At 37.3% G+C, this 15,681-nt stretch overlaps 1 pseudogene; it reads left to right on the forward strand.

Annotated features, from left to right (window-relative positions):
* Positions 1-15,681, forward strand: part of LOC116151601 (ubiquitin-conjugating enzyme E2 D2-like) — a 72,903-nt pseudogene that overhangs the window by 17,501 nt on the left and 39,721 nt on the right.

Below are 15,681 nucleotides of genomic sequence, written 5' to 3' on the forward strand. Positions count from 1 at the left end.
ATTTATAGACTTTTATTTCTATTAGTGTGACATTGTATTCATACATTTTCTAAAACTTTCAACCTCAGGATAGACCTAACTTGGTTGTGTTTTAGTACTACTTTTCAATGTCAGTGAGATTTAATTGCTCATATTTCACTTAAGCTTCCTCCATCCATAGGCATGGGACTGAAATTAAATGTTATGCTCAGTAAGGTGTTTGCCTTCAAGTTCCAAATAGCTTTGTGAGATGAAATTGGAAGATTTAGATTTTTCTTCTGTCTAGAAATGTGCTGTCCAGGACAGAACCACTAGCCACTTATGGCTATAAGTGCAAAGAACACACTTTTCCACGTCAGTTTTCAAAGGCCCAGTATAAAAAAATATAAAATATGGCATTAATAATGTCATATATTGATGATTATTTAAATAATTGTGTTTGGGAATGATTGGAGGTAGGTTAAGTGTATTATTAAAATTAACTTCATTTGCTTAGTTAATTTTTTTAAATGTAACTACTAGAAAATTTCAAATTTTATTTGATACTTTATTTCTTTGAACAAGGCTGTTGTGGAACATAATGAATCCAATTTTACACTTTTGACAAACTTTAATGATTCAGAAAATTTAGGCTCAGCGTCCGAGTAGTTCTCCAATTTTCTTTACAGATTATGTTTTATGTTATTGGTATAGTCAGCCATCCTGTATTCTTCTGTATTAATTTTGGGCATGCTTTTTCCATTTTCAGTTTTTCCTGGTACTGAATTATTAATTATTATGTTATACTTCATTCTCCTTTTAATACATATAATCAAATATATGTATATAAATGACCATTTTAATATTCTGAATGTCAAGTAGATCTATTCTTTCACTATTTGATAAGAATTACTGAAAGATTGACTCTAATATTTCTTTTCAAAAAAACATCTTGTTTTGCTCTATCAGTCCCTGAATTGTAGATTTCTATTTATTCTCCTGCTACCAGTGTCTCTGCCCCAGAGAAGGATGTTTGCTCTACTTTTCAACTCTTCCTTTGAAATACTGGCTCTTTTCACATGTGTGATCTCATTTCTTTGTTTTCTCTCTTTCACTAAGAAGTGACCAAGCTTGTCTGGTATTTGGGTGTTGACGTGCTTTCAGCCAGAGACTGAGCAGATTCCTGTTCAAATCTGTAAGGCTTTGATTAAACATGAAAACAAAATTAGATTTATAGAGGCTTTACCTTCCTACCTAACTGGAGATACACTGATTGTGACCTTGAGGTAGAAACTTCTAATATTAGTGGCAGATCTTCTGTCCTTGTCTTTTTGTTGACACCAATTTGTTGTTGCTAAAAAGTAGTTTTCTAATTGGAAATGTAGTTTTTCTACCAGAAAAACTTGCATTTATTCAATGAAAACTTACCTGATGGGTGTACTTAGTCTCAGGCATCCTAAGCTAAAGTCGCACCCTGGAATATATGATCGACATCCTTCTTTTCAATACGCTCCCAAAGTCTGATTTGGATTCCCCTGCACCCACCTTGTACCCTAACTGAGTGCTCCAGAGACCATCTTGATTTCCGCTTCCTGCTGCTCTGAATTGAGAACTGTGAGTGGGTTTACTTTAGGGATCGTATCCATTTGTTCTGAGGTAACATTTTTTTTTTCTTTTCATGACTCACACATCTTTAGGTACATCTTGAATGCAGTCTTATGTTTTGTCCTTCTTGCAGACAGTCCTCAGAGCTTCTGGGGAATGATATGGGAATGGGTGTATTTCTTGAACTATCCTCCCTGTGCCTCATTTACCGCCCTGTAATGGACATCTCAATTCAGGCTGCTGTAACAGAACTAGCATAGCCCAGGTGGCTGGTAAACAACAGGAGCTTACTCCTCACGGTTCTGCAGACAGGGAGTCTAAGATCATGGTGGGCACACGGTCAGGTGTGGGTGAAGGCTTGCAAGTTGCAGAATGCCAGCTTCTCATGATGCCCTCACAAGGCAGACAGCAGAGAGGAGGGCTCTCAGGACTTTCTAAGGCATGAATCCCACTCATGAGGGCTCCATTCCCATGAGCTTCTCTAAGCCTAATTACCTTCCACGGGCCCTGCCTCCTACTGTCATCACATTAGGGTAGGGTTTCAACGTATGAATTTGAGACACAAACATTCAGTCTATAATAATGGGTATAATCATTAGAGCAGGCAGATAGCTAGATCTGAGCAGAGAAAAGGGGCACAGGCCAAATGGCAGGAATTGGGCAAAAAGGAGGGGCACTGGGGCCAAAAGCAGGAAACCACACATCGTATAAACAACAGGGGTCTCTGGGCAGAGAAAGAAAAGCAGGAACCTCTGGGCTGATAAGCAGCCACACATTTTGGGATGACAAGTGGCCTGGAGGCCAACAAAGAAAGGTGGGAAACAGGAATCTCCAGTGTCTGAGTGTAACCTTTTGCTCATTGTACACTCAATTCAATAAAATTAGCCTTGAAGATTAGAAGTACCCACCATGCACCAATGCCGTGACATTTCTGATCCAGACTAAATAAGGACAAAAATCCCCCCTCCTTTCGGGAAGGTGGAGTCGGGGTGAAAATCAGGGAATAGGACCCCAAACCCTTACATCCCCAATGAACACCCCACCCATTCATTTCTACAGCCTGTGTAACCAACTTGCCAAAGAAATGCAGGGCAGCTGCTCACCTGCCCCTGCCTGCTCCCCCCTTACAGTGAACCATCCACCCCTTAATAAAGCCCCACTTTACTTTCTTAGTGAGAGTCACATGTTAGGAAGTTAACAAAGCTGATATGTTTAACTGCTAAAATGTCATGCCATGCATAGATGAAACTGAATTAATAACATAAGAATAAGGGTACTTAAATGGTATTTGCTAAGGTAGGCATAAAATGAGTAGCTTAGCATTTAATTTATCTTAAATACCTAAACATCAATATTTCACATGATGACTTTTAACACAGATGAATACTAAATATTTGCATCAAATACCCTTTCTTATTTTGAAGTAATTCTTCATCTTGACAAATTCTTCAAACATGAGTCGACAAGTTGGCTGTCTTTCTTTAATTTTCTCATGTTTTTTTGCTTATTACACTTTTCTACTCCTTGAGCAGAGCTCCTAGCAACCTTTTCTTACTTTCTCTTCCCACAGGAGTAAAAGGCAAATTGCTCTCCTATGTGATGACGTCTCTGTGTGCTCTACCCTTAGAGTATAATAGCTTTATTCTCACATGAAAGTAGACTGAAATGAATTTTTATGGATAAAATATTCAACTAACCGCTATGCATTATTTTACACCAAATTTCTTTAGACAATTTTGACACTTCATTAGAGCCCTGACCTAAAGAACTTACTAAAATCATAATAAAATATTGCAGTCTAAAATGATCTTCTCTTTACTGTCAGTTTTTAGTGGACATATGTACCTTCTTAGGAGAGCAGAGCTAGTTTCCTTTGCAGATGCCCCATTAAGATCGCCATTAAAGTAAAATTTACTTAGGTGATTGAATAGAATTTCTGCTTAATAGTTTAAATTATTTGGACCACGTGTCTTATATACACATGGCTGTATGCATATTTTGATGTCTAAAAGATGAAAAGATGCATCACTACTTTTGTGTTTGCCCTCTAATTCTTTTTATGCTGAATAGATTTTTAATGCCCTATATTTTGATATAAAGGGGTTTATTTTCACATGGTGAATCATTCAAGCATTTTAACATATTGAAGATGTAGAAAGAGAGCCTGCATATTCTGGGCCATACCAGTCCATGCCAGCAAATGGTCACACTTTGTTTTTCTTCTTAATATTGCTCCCTGGTATTTCCAATTTTTCCATTCTTTTATTTGTTTGCAGATAGACCATAGTCTGTTTTATTTACTATCTTGCCAAAAGCAGTAAATAGCAGCTGAAACATTCTACTACATTTGTGCTTTCCAACCTCTTCTGCTACAGGTGTTGAGAAAGCTTGCATTTCAGTTTCTCTCCAGTTACATCAGGTGATACTTTATAATGTGAATCGGCAGCTTTTCACCCTTTCACATTTCCTTGGTGCCCACCACTCAGGAAGCCAATACCACACCTTTTAACTTCTCATTATGGCAGAACCTCAACTTTGGCAGAGTTTTCAGTAGTTGCCATTGTAGGCTAGACTTACATTCACCTGACACTTTACATTTTAACTCAAAGTTTTCCTTACACAAAAGTCATTGGAAGCTTGGTGCCTCCGTAGGGTAGATCTTTCCCAAGTAGTGACTCAGGGGGCTAGACTGCTGGAATATGGGAGGGGCGCCGACTAGAACGTGTGGCTTCCAAGTGGCCAGTGAACTGAAGATGGGGAGAGATGGAAGGATGTGCATCCACACACAAAGGCTTTGCCTTGGACTGAACACACAGAATTTCTCCTAGGATCTCATTGGCAAGAACATGCCCCGCTTATAAAGATGGCTTAGAAGTTCATGTCACCTTTGGAATAACAGATGCGCTTTACTGTCTCCACCACATTGTTCCAAAAATTCTGGCTGTCATTAGTGAGGTGTCAGCTGGGGATCTGACCAATTGCTGACTCCTTCCTCGCTGTTCAGTGGATCGTTCCTGCGACTTTGCACCAAGTCTGTACAAAAGTCTCTTTTAAACTTCCTATTGCAAAGCTAAGTCCATAAGAACTCAGAGTCTCTCCAGGGCATTATAAGTGGAAAAAAAAAAGTCAATTTCAAAAAGCCACACATTACTTGTATAACATTATTGAAATGACAAAACTGTAGAGGTGGAGAACAAATTAATGGTTGCCAGTGGCTACAAAGTTGTAAGAGAATTAGGGATGAGTGAGACTGTAAAGGGGTAACACAAAGGAAATCTTTGTGGTGATGGAATAGTTCTCTACCGTGTCAGAGGTAGTGTTACCTGAATGTACACATGTGATAGAATGACACAGAGTTTTAGCCACACATTGTGCTGATGATGGTTTCCTAGTTTGACAGTGTATTATGGTTCTATGAGATGTATCCGTGCCCAGGACTTCTCAGTACTATCTTTGCAACTGTATGTGAATTACTTCAAAATAAATACTTGTAAAATGAACATTTCATTGTTCACTAATTTTTCCTCTTGATTACTTTGGAAACTGCCACGATAGATATGCACAGAGGTATATTTATACATTGAGAAATTTGTTTGTTTGTTTGTACAAGATGCCAAAGCAATTATTTATTTATTTATTTATGTGTTTGGTTTTCTTTTTTTAACACATGACGTTGTATCCTGGAGTGGGAGTATTGGACTTGTTACCCCAAAAGGGGAAGACCTCAGTTCTTGTCTCACCTGAAAGAGAAGAATTCAGAAAGTAGAAAAAAAAAAAGTGTTGTGTAGTTAAAGATTTTAAAGGTTTTATTAGCATAGGGAAAGTGCACCTCCAAGAATGGGAGGCAGGCTGATCAAAGGGCAGACAGCAATGGCCTCTGTTTGACTCTTCTGTCTTATACCCTCGCTTACATATGGTCTCTTGATTGATTAATGGCTTTGCCCCTGGAGTGCTTAGTCATATTTGCACCCCTTTTTAAAAAATATATTTTTATTGAAGTATACAATGTTGTGTCAATTTCTGGTGTACAGCACAATACTTTAGACATATAGGAACATACATATATTTTCATATTCTTTTTCCACTGTAAGCTACTACAAGACATTGAATATAGTTACTTGTACTATACAGTAGAAACTTGTTTTTTTAATCTATTTTACATATAGTAGTTAGTATCTGCAAATCTCAAACTCCCAAATTATCCCTTCCCACCCCTCCTCTCCTGGTAACCATAAGTTTGTTTTCTATGTCTGTGAGTTTGTTTTATAAATAAATTTGTTTGTCTTTATTTTTTCTTTTTTAGATTCCACATATGAGTGATATCGTATGGTATTTTTCTTTCTCTTTCTGGCTTACTTCACTTAGAATGACGATCTCCATGTCCATCTATGTTGCTGCAAATGACTGTCTTTTATTATTTTTATGGCTGAGTAGTATTCCATTGTATAAATATATCACAGCTTCTTTATCCAGCCATCTGTTGATGGACATTTAAGTTGTTTCCATGTCTTGGCTATTGTAAATAGTGCTGCTATGAACATTGGGGTGCATGTATCTTTTTGAATTAAGTTTCCCTCTGGATATATGCCCAGGAGTAAGATTGCTGGGTCATATGGTAAGTCTATTTTTAGTCTTTTGAGGAATTTTCGTACTGTTTTCCATAATGGCTGCATCAAACTACATTCCCACTAGCAGTGTAGGAGGGTTCACTTTTCTCCATGCCTCCCCAGCATTTATTGGTGGACTTTTGGATGATGACCATTCTGACTGGGTCTGAGATGATATCTCATAGTTTTGATTTACATTTTTCTGATAATTAGCAATATTAAGCATTTTGTCATGTGCCTATTTGCCATTTGTACATCTTCATTGGAGAATTGCTTGTTTTGGTCTTACAGGGGTGTTAAAGTCTCCTACTGTGATTATATTCCCATTAATTTCTCCCTCTATGTCTGTTAGTATTTGTTTTATGTATCTAGGTGCTACTTTATTGGGTGCATATAAGTTAATGAGCATAATATCCTCATCTTGTATTGCTCTTTTCATCATTATACAGTACCCTTCTTTATCTCCCTTTATGGCTTTTGTTTTAAAGTCTATTTTGTCTGATATGAGTATTGCTACTCTCTATTTGCATGAAAGATCTTTCCCTCCTCTCACTTTCAATCTGTGTGTGTGCTTCACTCTAAAGTGTGTCTCTTGTAGGCAGCACATTATAGGCTCTTGTTGGATTATTCAAGCTGCCACTCTGTGTCTTTATATTGGAGCATTTAGTCCAATGACATTTACGGTGATGATAGATGTGTGTTTACTGCCATTTTGAACTTTGTTTTCCAGTTACTTGGTATTTCTTCTTTATTTCTTTCTTTTCCTTTTTATTTTCCTTTTTGTGGTTTGATAACTTTCTTTTGTATTAGCTTGGTTTCTTTTTGGCATTTGTGACTCTGTTGTATGCTTTTGATTTGTGGTTACCCTTACTATATCTGTTTGCTTTAGACTGATAGTCATGTAGGCCAAGCACATCCTAAAAAAAAGAAGAAAAATAAAGGAGAAAAAGGGAGAGAGAAATCTATATTTTCTTGCTCTCCTCTCCCACCTTTCTATGATTTTTTATATTCTTTATTTTTTCATCTTCATGTTTATTCTCTTGCAACTCATTGTAGTTATCACATTTCCAATTATGGTTTTCTCATTTCTGTAGCTTCCTGTTTCTTTTCTATTTAAAGCAGATCTTTCAATATTTCTTTTAATATATGGATTTAGGATTGCTGAATTATTTTAGTTTTTGCTTGTCTGTGAAATTCTTTATCTCTCTTCTACTCTAAAGGATAGTCTTGCCAGATAGAACATCCTAAGTTGCAGCTTTTTCTCATTCAGAACTTTGAATATATCTTGCCACTCCTTTCTAGCCAGCAGTGTTTGTGTAGAGCAATCAGCTAAAAGCCTTATGGAGGTTGCCTTGTAACTCACTCTTTGTTTTTCTCTTACTGCCTCTAGAATCCTTTCTTTCTACTTAATTATAATATGTCTTGGTGTATGTCCGTTTGGGTTCTTCTTATTTGGGAATCTCTGTGCCTCCTGTACTTGGATATCTGTTTCCTTCTATACATTTGGAAAGTTTTCAGTCATGATTTCTTAAAATACGTTTTCAATCTACTTTTCTCTTTCTTCTTCTTCTGGGACCCCTGTTATGCATAGGTCAGCATGCTTCATATTATCGCATAGGTCCCTTATGTTGCTTTCACTGGTTCTTATTTGCTTTTCTGTCTGCTGTTCTGATTGATTGACTTCTGCTGTCATGTCTTCTAAGTCACATATTCATTCCTCTGCCTTGTCTAGTCTGCTTTTGACAGCTTTTATCCTGGCTCTTATCTCAGACATTGGGTTTTCTGTTTTTAATTGGCTCCTCTTTATAGTTTCAATTTCATTTTTAAAGTATTCTCTGTCTCTATTGATAGTCTCTTAGTTCCTTCAGTGCATTGATCATTCCCTTTTTGAGGTCATGATCTAGCAGACTATTGAGGTCTATTTCATTCATTGTTTTTTCATGGGATTTCTCTTGTTCTTTTAATTGGGAGTGGTTCCTCTGCTTCTTCATTTTACTTATATTTTCCCGGCTCTATGGATTTAGGAACATCCATTATCTACTGTGGTATTGAAGGGCTATTTTATTTTTGTTTGTTTATTTTTATTTAAAGTGGGAGTGCTCCCGTGTAGACTTCGTGCATCTAATAGTTTGTTTGCCATGGCTGTGCTTCGTGTGGACGGTTGCCATGCCTTTCTTCCGTGAGTGTTGGCTGTTCTCCTTTTGATTGGAGCTGTGGTTAGGGGTGTGGTATTCAGTGCCTGCCTTGATTGTTGTTGTTGAGCTGGACCTCCTTTTTTGTTCTGTAGTTGTCACAGCCTTGTCAGACCCAAGTCTGCTCCCTAGAATATTGGCTTCTATACCCATTTGTGAGCTGTGCTGTGTGGTGGGCTGGGTGGGAGCACTGCAGCTGGGAAGGGAGTAGGCAGGAGATGCCCACTTGGCAGTTATATGTCACTTGGTATGAGGGCTGACAAAATGCTCTTTATTGACACTTACTTTGTCTCCACCTTAGCTGCAGGAATGTCAACCACTAGCTCTGCTGTCCCCCAGGTTCGGAGCCCCAGTAACCACGAGTCCAGATCTGCCAATATGAGGAGCTAGGAACCGCTGTAGCTAGAATGCAGTCGCATGCCTGGGTCTGTGGCATGCCAGGATTTCAGTGCCGACTCCAGCCCCACCCCCCCACACAGTAGGGCCCACCAGCCTGTTGTGAATGCCTGTGCCCACCCATGCCATGGGTCAGGGCTCCGCTCACTGCATGCTCATCCCAGCAGCGTGGGTCCACAGAAGGTCCAGAGAGAGCAAACCTGCCCTCTCTGCCTGGGACTGTAAACAAATCTCCATCCTGCCTGTGCCACTGGTTGCAGGGCCGCTGGGTATGGGTTCAGCTTCAGCCCTGCCTCCCCACAGCAGTCATGGCTATGACCAAGTCTGACCTCCCTTATGAGGATGCAGTAACAATGGAGCGAAGCAGAGAAAGCAGCTGTGGCATGGCTTCATTGTGCCCCTCCCCTCACTCACACCAGAGGTGGTGCTTTTTTATGAGGGTCCCAGGTTGTTCTGTTCCACAAACACCCCCAGCCAGAAGTCACACCACCCTCCAGTCCCCCGAGGCTGCCTCTGTGCCCTGGGGCCCAGCCCTTTGCCTGGGCTGCTCGCCAATCTCCTGAAGCCAGTCCTGGCTTGTCCCTGCTGGCTTGCATCTAGGGCTGCGGGGTCACAGGGACCCTCTGCATCAGTTCCCCATAGTTCTTTCTGCCACGCAGTTGCCACTTTCTCCTCTGAACCTCAGAAGCCCCGCTTCTGTCCCCACTGACCACCTGGCTATAGAGAGGGCATCCCAGGGTGAGGGCACCTTTCTTCCTGTGCCAGTCAGTCCCTGCAAGACTGGTCCTGCACTGAGTTTTTTCTTTTATTTCTTACCAGATTTTCTGAGAACCATCTTGTATTTTGAAATGAGAGACACTCTGCCAGAGTTCATTAGTTGTTCTGTGTGATTCAGTGAGCTTGTAGATGTAATTCTTGGTGTATTTGTGGGAGATGGCAAGCTGGGGGTCTCTCTACTCTGCCATCTTGGCTCCTCCCCCTGTTCACCCCCTTTTGCACATGTCCCTACCCATGATGCACACAGAAAGGCCTGGGGTGCGGGTGGTGTCTAAACCACAATGCTAATTATATTACGGTCAGCATTGGGTCACATCAGGTTATGTCCTTGTCACTACCATGCAGTTGTGGCTGTCAGGTTCTAAGCGGTTTCCTGCTGGCACTCATTTAGAGGAAGCAAATCCCCTTTATGCTGAAGGCAGGCACATCACCATTTTCTGGACCTTCCTCCCTCTCCTCCACCTTATCTGCCTGGTGCACCCACTTATCTAATCACCTAACACATCCAAGTCACTAAATAAGCAAGCAAATAAATAAACAACAAGAACAAAAATCCATGGGTTGGGAGGAGTGTGGCTCATTCTTTAGAGTTGCTACAATGTATTATCTAAAATATCTAGAGAGGAGAGACCATCCTCTCTCTCCTCCACCTCATCTACCTGGTGCCTCTCCTTATCTAACTGTCTAAAAGACTAATGCTAGCAATCAAGTGATTTTTGAGTCTTAATCTCTTTTTTAAAGAACAAATCTAGAGGGTGTATGTTGTGGTGAATTATAATAGGATTAAGTGGAATGCACACATTTTTATTATTAACCTGGCATTAATCAACCAACTGTCTGGCATGTTGCAAGTTGCTTAACTGCTAGCAAAATGAGTTTTTCATTTAAAAAAATTCAAACATAAAACTAGATAATAGTGATGTTTTATACATCTCAGGTTTATCTTAAGGATTTTATCAGATATTATGAATGTAAGTGCCATGGAAACTGCAAGCATTACATACATATGAAGTCATATTATTCAAATAATTCTTCCCATGATGCTAACTAACCTTTATGTCTTAAATATAATTAAATTTTATTTCCTATAATTATTTAATATGATAATATGTTAGTATATCACAACATTGAGAAATACATATTCATTGTTCTTTGCGTGATCAGAATAATTATCCAGGTACTAATACACTGAAGTTAGATGCTGAGCCATTTTAATATAACAATGTCAATACTGTGATCATTCAACATTTTATATTGCCTTTATATTTTAGAATCTGGCACACAATTCAAGCTTCAAATCCATTAATAGCATATATTCTAAGTTTTTCTTTTCTTTTCTTTTCTTTGGCTTATATATTCTTGCTAAGTAACAATAGTTGGAGTTTTGTCTAAAGCTTTTTTTCCAATGAACTTGTATACGTGTTGGCCTTAGGTTATAAAGTGATTGGTTGACAAGGCTTATGAACTTGAAATATACATATATATATGTTTTTACTTTCTGTAGGTAATTTCTGGAGGCCAGGTATGCCATTTTTAGCAGGAAGTCGAACATGTCCCTATTCAGCTCTCCCCAGCATGTGTGAATTGTCTAATCAGGCCAACAAGGAGTAAAGGAGTATGTTCCATTTCGAAGCCCAGGACTTAACAGGTAAGGCAAGGCTTGTCAGGCCAGTCCTGCAGGTACCTTTCATTGCCACTAGGGGGTGCCCAAAGCATCATGCTGACCCATAGCTGACAAATGCCTCTCAACCTTGCGATGAAACACAGATTGATCCTGCTCTTACGAAAGCTGCAGTGGGGCTACCAGACTTAGGCCATAAGGTCACTACTTTATTTGTTCTAGTCACACAATCTTAGGGTGGGGGTTAGTGGAAGGCACGTGACTTTCCTGGGGTACAAATTTAAGTAGGTATCCGCTCTCAAATTGCAATCAGTGCCAAGAGGGCATACGTTCAACTCTGCTGTTGGTAGACAATCTGTCAACAAGTGAACTTGGCCACAAAGCTAGTCTCAATAAGTCTGAAAGAATTAGAGTCATATGATACATTCTCTCCAACCCTAATAGAATTAAATTAGAAATTCATGACAGAAAAATTTTAAGAAATCTCCAAATATTTGGAGATTAAACAAATTTCTAAGATAACCTGAGTCAAAGAAGAATCACAGTGGAATACACATATTCACATCATATCAAAATTTATGAAATTTAGTTAAACAATGCTTCCAGGGAAGTTTATGGTTTTAAATTTCCACATTAAGAAAGAAAATTGTCTTAAAGCAATAGCCTAAGCGTCTACCTTGAATGACTAGAAAAAGAAGAGCAAACTGAACCCAAAAGACACAAAAGAAAGGATTAATGGCAAAATCATTGAAACTGACAAGAGAAATTGATAAAAACAAACACTGGCTTTTGATAAAAACAAAACTGACATAGTTTGAGTTGGACTGACCAAGAAGTAAACAAGGGAAGACATGAAATGACAAAAGAAGAATTTGAAAAATTTGTAACCATGTGTTATGATGAATGTTAACTAGATTTATGGTGGTGATGATCTTGCAATATATACATATACTGAATCATTATGTTATGAGCCTGAAACTAACATAATGTTATATGTCAATTATATCTCAGTAAAAAAGTTGAAAAGTGAAATCAACCCAAATGTTTACCAACTTGTGAATGAATAAATAAAATATTGTATAGTTTTGAATTGATTCTTTGGCAGTAAAGGGTAACAAGGTAGTGATACAATATGAAAAATCCTCAAAAACTTTATTCTAAGGAAAAGAAGCCAATCACAAAAGATAGTACGTTGTTATCATTCTATTTGTATGAAATGCCCAGAAACAGCGATCTCTAGAGACAGAAAGATGAATGATCACATGGGGATGGAGCCAGGGACAAGAAGGGACCATATAGGAGCTCTTTGTTAATGGAGATGTGCTAACACTGGTGCTGAGGGTCCAATAGCTCCATATATTTGCAAAAATTATTGGATTCTAGATTTGCAATGGGTGAGTTCTATGATATGTAAATTACACCAGGAAAATGTGTTAGAAAAGATTTCATGAACTCTAGAGCCTTTTTCTGTACTAAGTTGGCTACATGCCTATGATCACATTTATTTTCTTTGTGTGTGTCATCTTTTAAGGCCCATTCTGTAAGGAGTCAATGGAACATTGTTTTTCTCAGTCTTGTTGGGAAGGGGGAATTAGTCAAAATGAGAGCTTACACTGGGGAATGCCCAGAAGGCTTTCTCAAACAAAATTGTGAAACTGATGTCAATGGGTGTTCACCGATACCATGTCAGAATCATACTGACTGCACTCCTATTCCAAAGGTAAGTGTGAATCTATCATACAAGGGAGCTATTTGAAATTATTTTTTACCATTACTAATCTGTCTGAAATGTACAAGTAATTAAAATTCTAATTAACATATTATAATTTCTTAATTCAGGAAAATCAGAAAAGCTACTTATTTTCATTTTTTCGTATTTTAAATAGAAACCATAAATTCAAAAACACTCTTCAATTTCATTTTTTTGTTCTTCTGCCAGAATTCTCCCATGTGAACAATGTAATCATCTAAATTTTCATTTTTAGTTATTTAAAATAATTTTTCTTTATTATTTCATTATATTTACTGTTACATTTTAACTTTTAAATTTAATAGTTAAAGAAGAAAGACTAGGAAATCATTTAATAATTCCTACAAATGAATATCTTTCCTTTTAATAAGATTGATACTTGAACTTATAATAAGAATTCATATTCATATTTTAATGACTTCCTTACATGTCTGGTGGTTGATACTGGCAGTCAACCAGACCCAACTACCAGCCAGAACCCTAAGTATAACTTCTCCATGAGGCTTGGCCTTCCTCACAGCATGGTGGCTGGGTTCCAATAGCGAACCTCCCAAGACAATCAGAGGTCTTTTAAACTTAGCTTTGAAAGTCACAGAAGATATTTTCCCCAGAGTCACAGCTTGCTTCCACTCAAGGAGGGAAGTGCAGTCCTCAACTCTCAGTTAGGGGAGTGTTGAAATACCGTGGTAGGAACAGGTTGTGACATGGGAAATGAGTTGGGATATTTGGGAAAATAGAACCTTCCACATTGTTACACTGAGAAATTCTACTACCTGCTCATGTAAATAGTTTTCTCCCCTCCCCATGTAAGAATCCATTCATTATATTTGAAATACCTGAACATTTTTGTAAAAAATTACCTTTTAATCTTTTCTAGGATGTCATATGCATGTGTTCACCAATATTGACAGCAAGTTGCTTTGTAAGCAACTTCAAACACCACATGAGTCATTTCTTTGCAAGACTGATGCCACAAGTATGAAATATGACAAAAATGATCATTGCAGGTAGGATTACTTAATTTCCTACTTTTAAACAAAAATATATGAATTTTAAAGCCATGTGGGCTGAAATAAAACAATGTTCTGTTTCAAGCTTAAATTTTATTTAATGGCTTACAATATGTTATTTCCAGTTAAAGTAGAAAAATGTGAATGTGTTTTTATGGGATATTTAAACATTGTGGTATTGGTTTTAAATAAATCCTTGAGAAATTCTCAGACAGAATTTGAACATACAGTTATAAAACATATATTTTGCTTTATAATGGAATTTTGTAGGATAACTGAATAATATCTGAAGGTTTAGAAAGAAGAGGTGATGTAAGTATCCACTGTATTACTTCTACTGCACACATACAACATTAATATTATATTTTGAAAGTGTAGAGTAATTATCTCTTTCTGCAATTCACAGATCTCAGCTGGTAGTTTTCATTTAGGATCTTTAGGCAAACTTTTAGGAAGCAGTGCCTTATTTAAATAAAAACTTGCTAAAAATTACCAAATTTTAAATGACAGAAGTGACCTAGTTATCTGGGCCTATAATTTTAGACCATTTTAAATAGCTTTGTAGACACTTCCTCACAACATTAAGAAGTACAATTTGTACTGTTCACACTTGCTTGACTTTTATCCAGCTGCTTAAAGTAAGTTCTGTCGGGCATTAATGAAGGGCAGTAAACAGCCTCAAAATTTTAGAATATTCATAAAAAAAGAAAATTAAAAGCTCTGATACAGGAAAGCCTTAAAACACACTGAAAAGAAGCATTCATGTACATCACAGATGTACAGTAGACAGTACTTTGAGCAATTTCAAAGGAATCTAAACACAAGTTTACCAAAAAAATAAAATCAGTTTTTAAAATTTGACATTTTCAAAAGAGAATGAAGAGAAACCTCATCATTTCAATACCTTAGAAATTAGTGAGTGCATGCAATCTTATATTCACTTACCAATAAATCCATCCTTTTAAAGATATTGACTTTTTAATTATAATTTCTGGTTCTAAGCCTTATAGTGCTAGTATATTTGTGAATCTACTTACAAAAGTAATGTACTTTTAAAAATATGGATAGCATTATATAAATGAGGTAAATGTACCTTTATATATAAAATTCATTCTTTGTCAAATATGATAATTTTATTGGCCCTTATTAGCATGATTTTGGTTGTCTAGAAGGCTTTGTTTTAAATTTTATCATCAAAGGGAAAATGAGATAGCTAGAGGTATTACTGTCATGCCTCAGTTTATTTTTCTATCATTAATAAACTTAAAATTATGGAATTTGATCTTGAATGCTTTATAAAGCATGTTTTTGATAGGGTGAATGTTATAAGGATACAAGTTAGGTTTCTCTAGGATAAATACATCAAGTAAGTAACAAGTTGTAACAACTTTGAAATTAATGAACAACTCATGAAATTAATATGAGCCAGTACATATGTGTTCTAATTGTTGAAATTGCCCATGTTCTTTAAGAATTTACATTAAGCACAACATACATTGTGCTCATTTAAAACTACATAATTAAAAACATTGTCTCATCCTTTGGCTAAATTAGACTTCTGGTTAATAGAGCTTGACAAGAGATATTAGGAAATATTAGGGAAGTGACAGGAGAGTAAAAACTAAACTGCGTTAATGAGTCAGAAATAGCACAGTCCAATTCAAATGAAGGGAGAAAATCCAAGCTCAGAAATCAGTAAGAATGTGGTGAAATCTGAAGCACAAAAACAGTATTCCAGCACCCAGATTCTCATCCCTCCCACAAC

The sequence above is a fragment of the Camelus dromedarius genome, chromosome 2 (genome assembly GCF_036321535.1).
Source record: "Camelus dromedarius isolate mCamDro1 chromosome 2, mCamDro1.pat, whole genome shotgun sequence".
Taxonomy (NCBI): Eukaryota; Metazoa; Chordata; class Mammalia; order Artiodactyla; family Camelidae; genus Camelus; species Camelus dromedarius.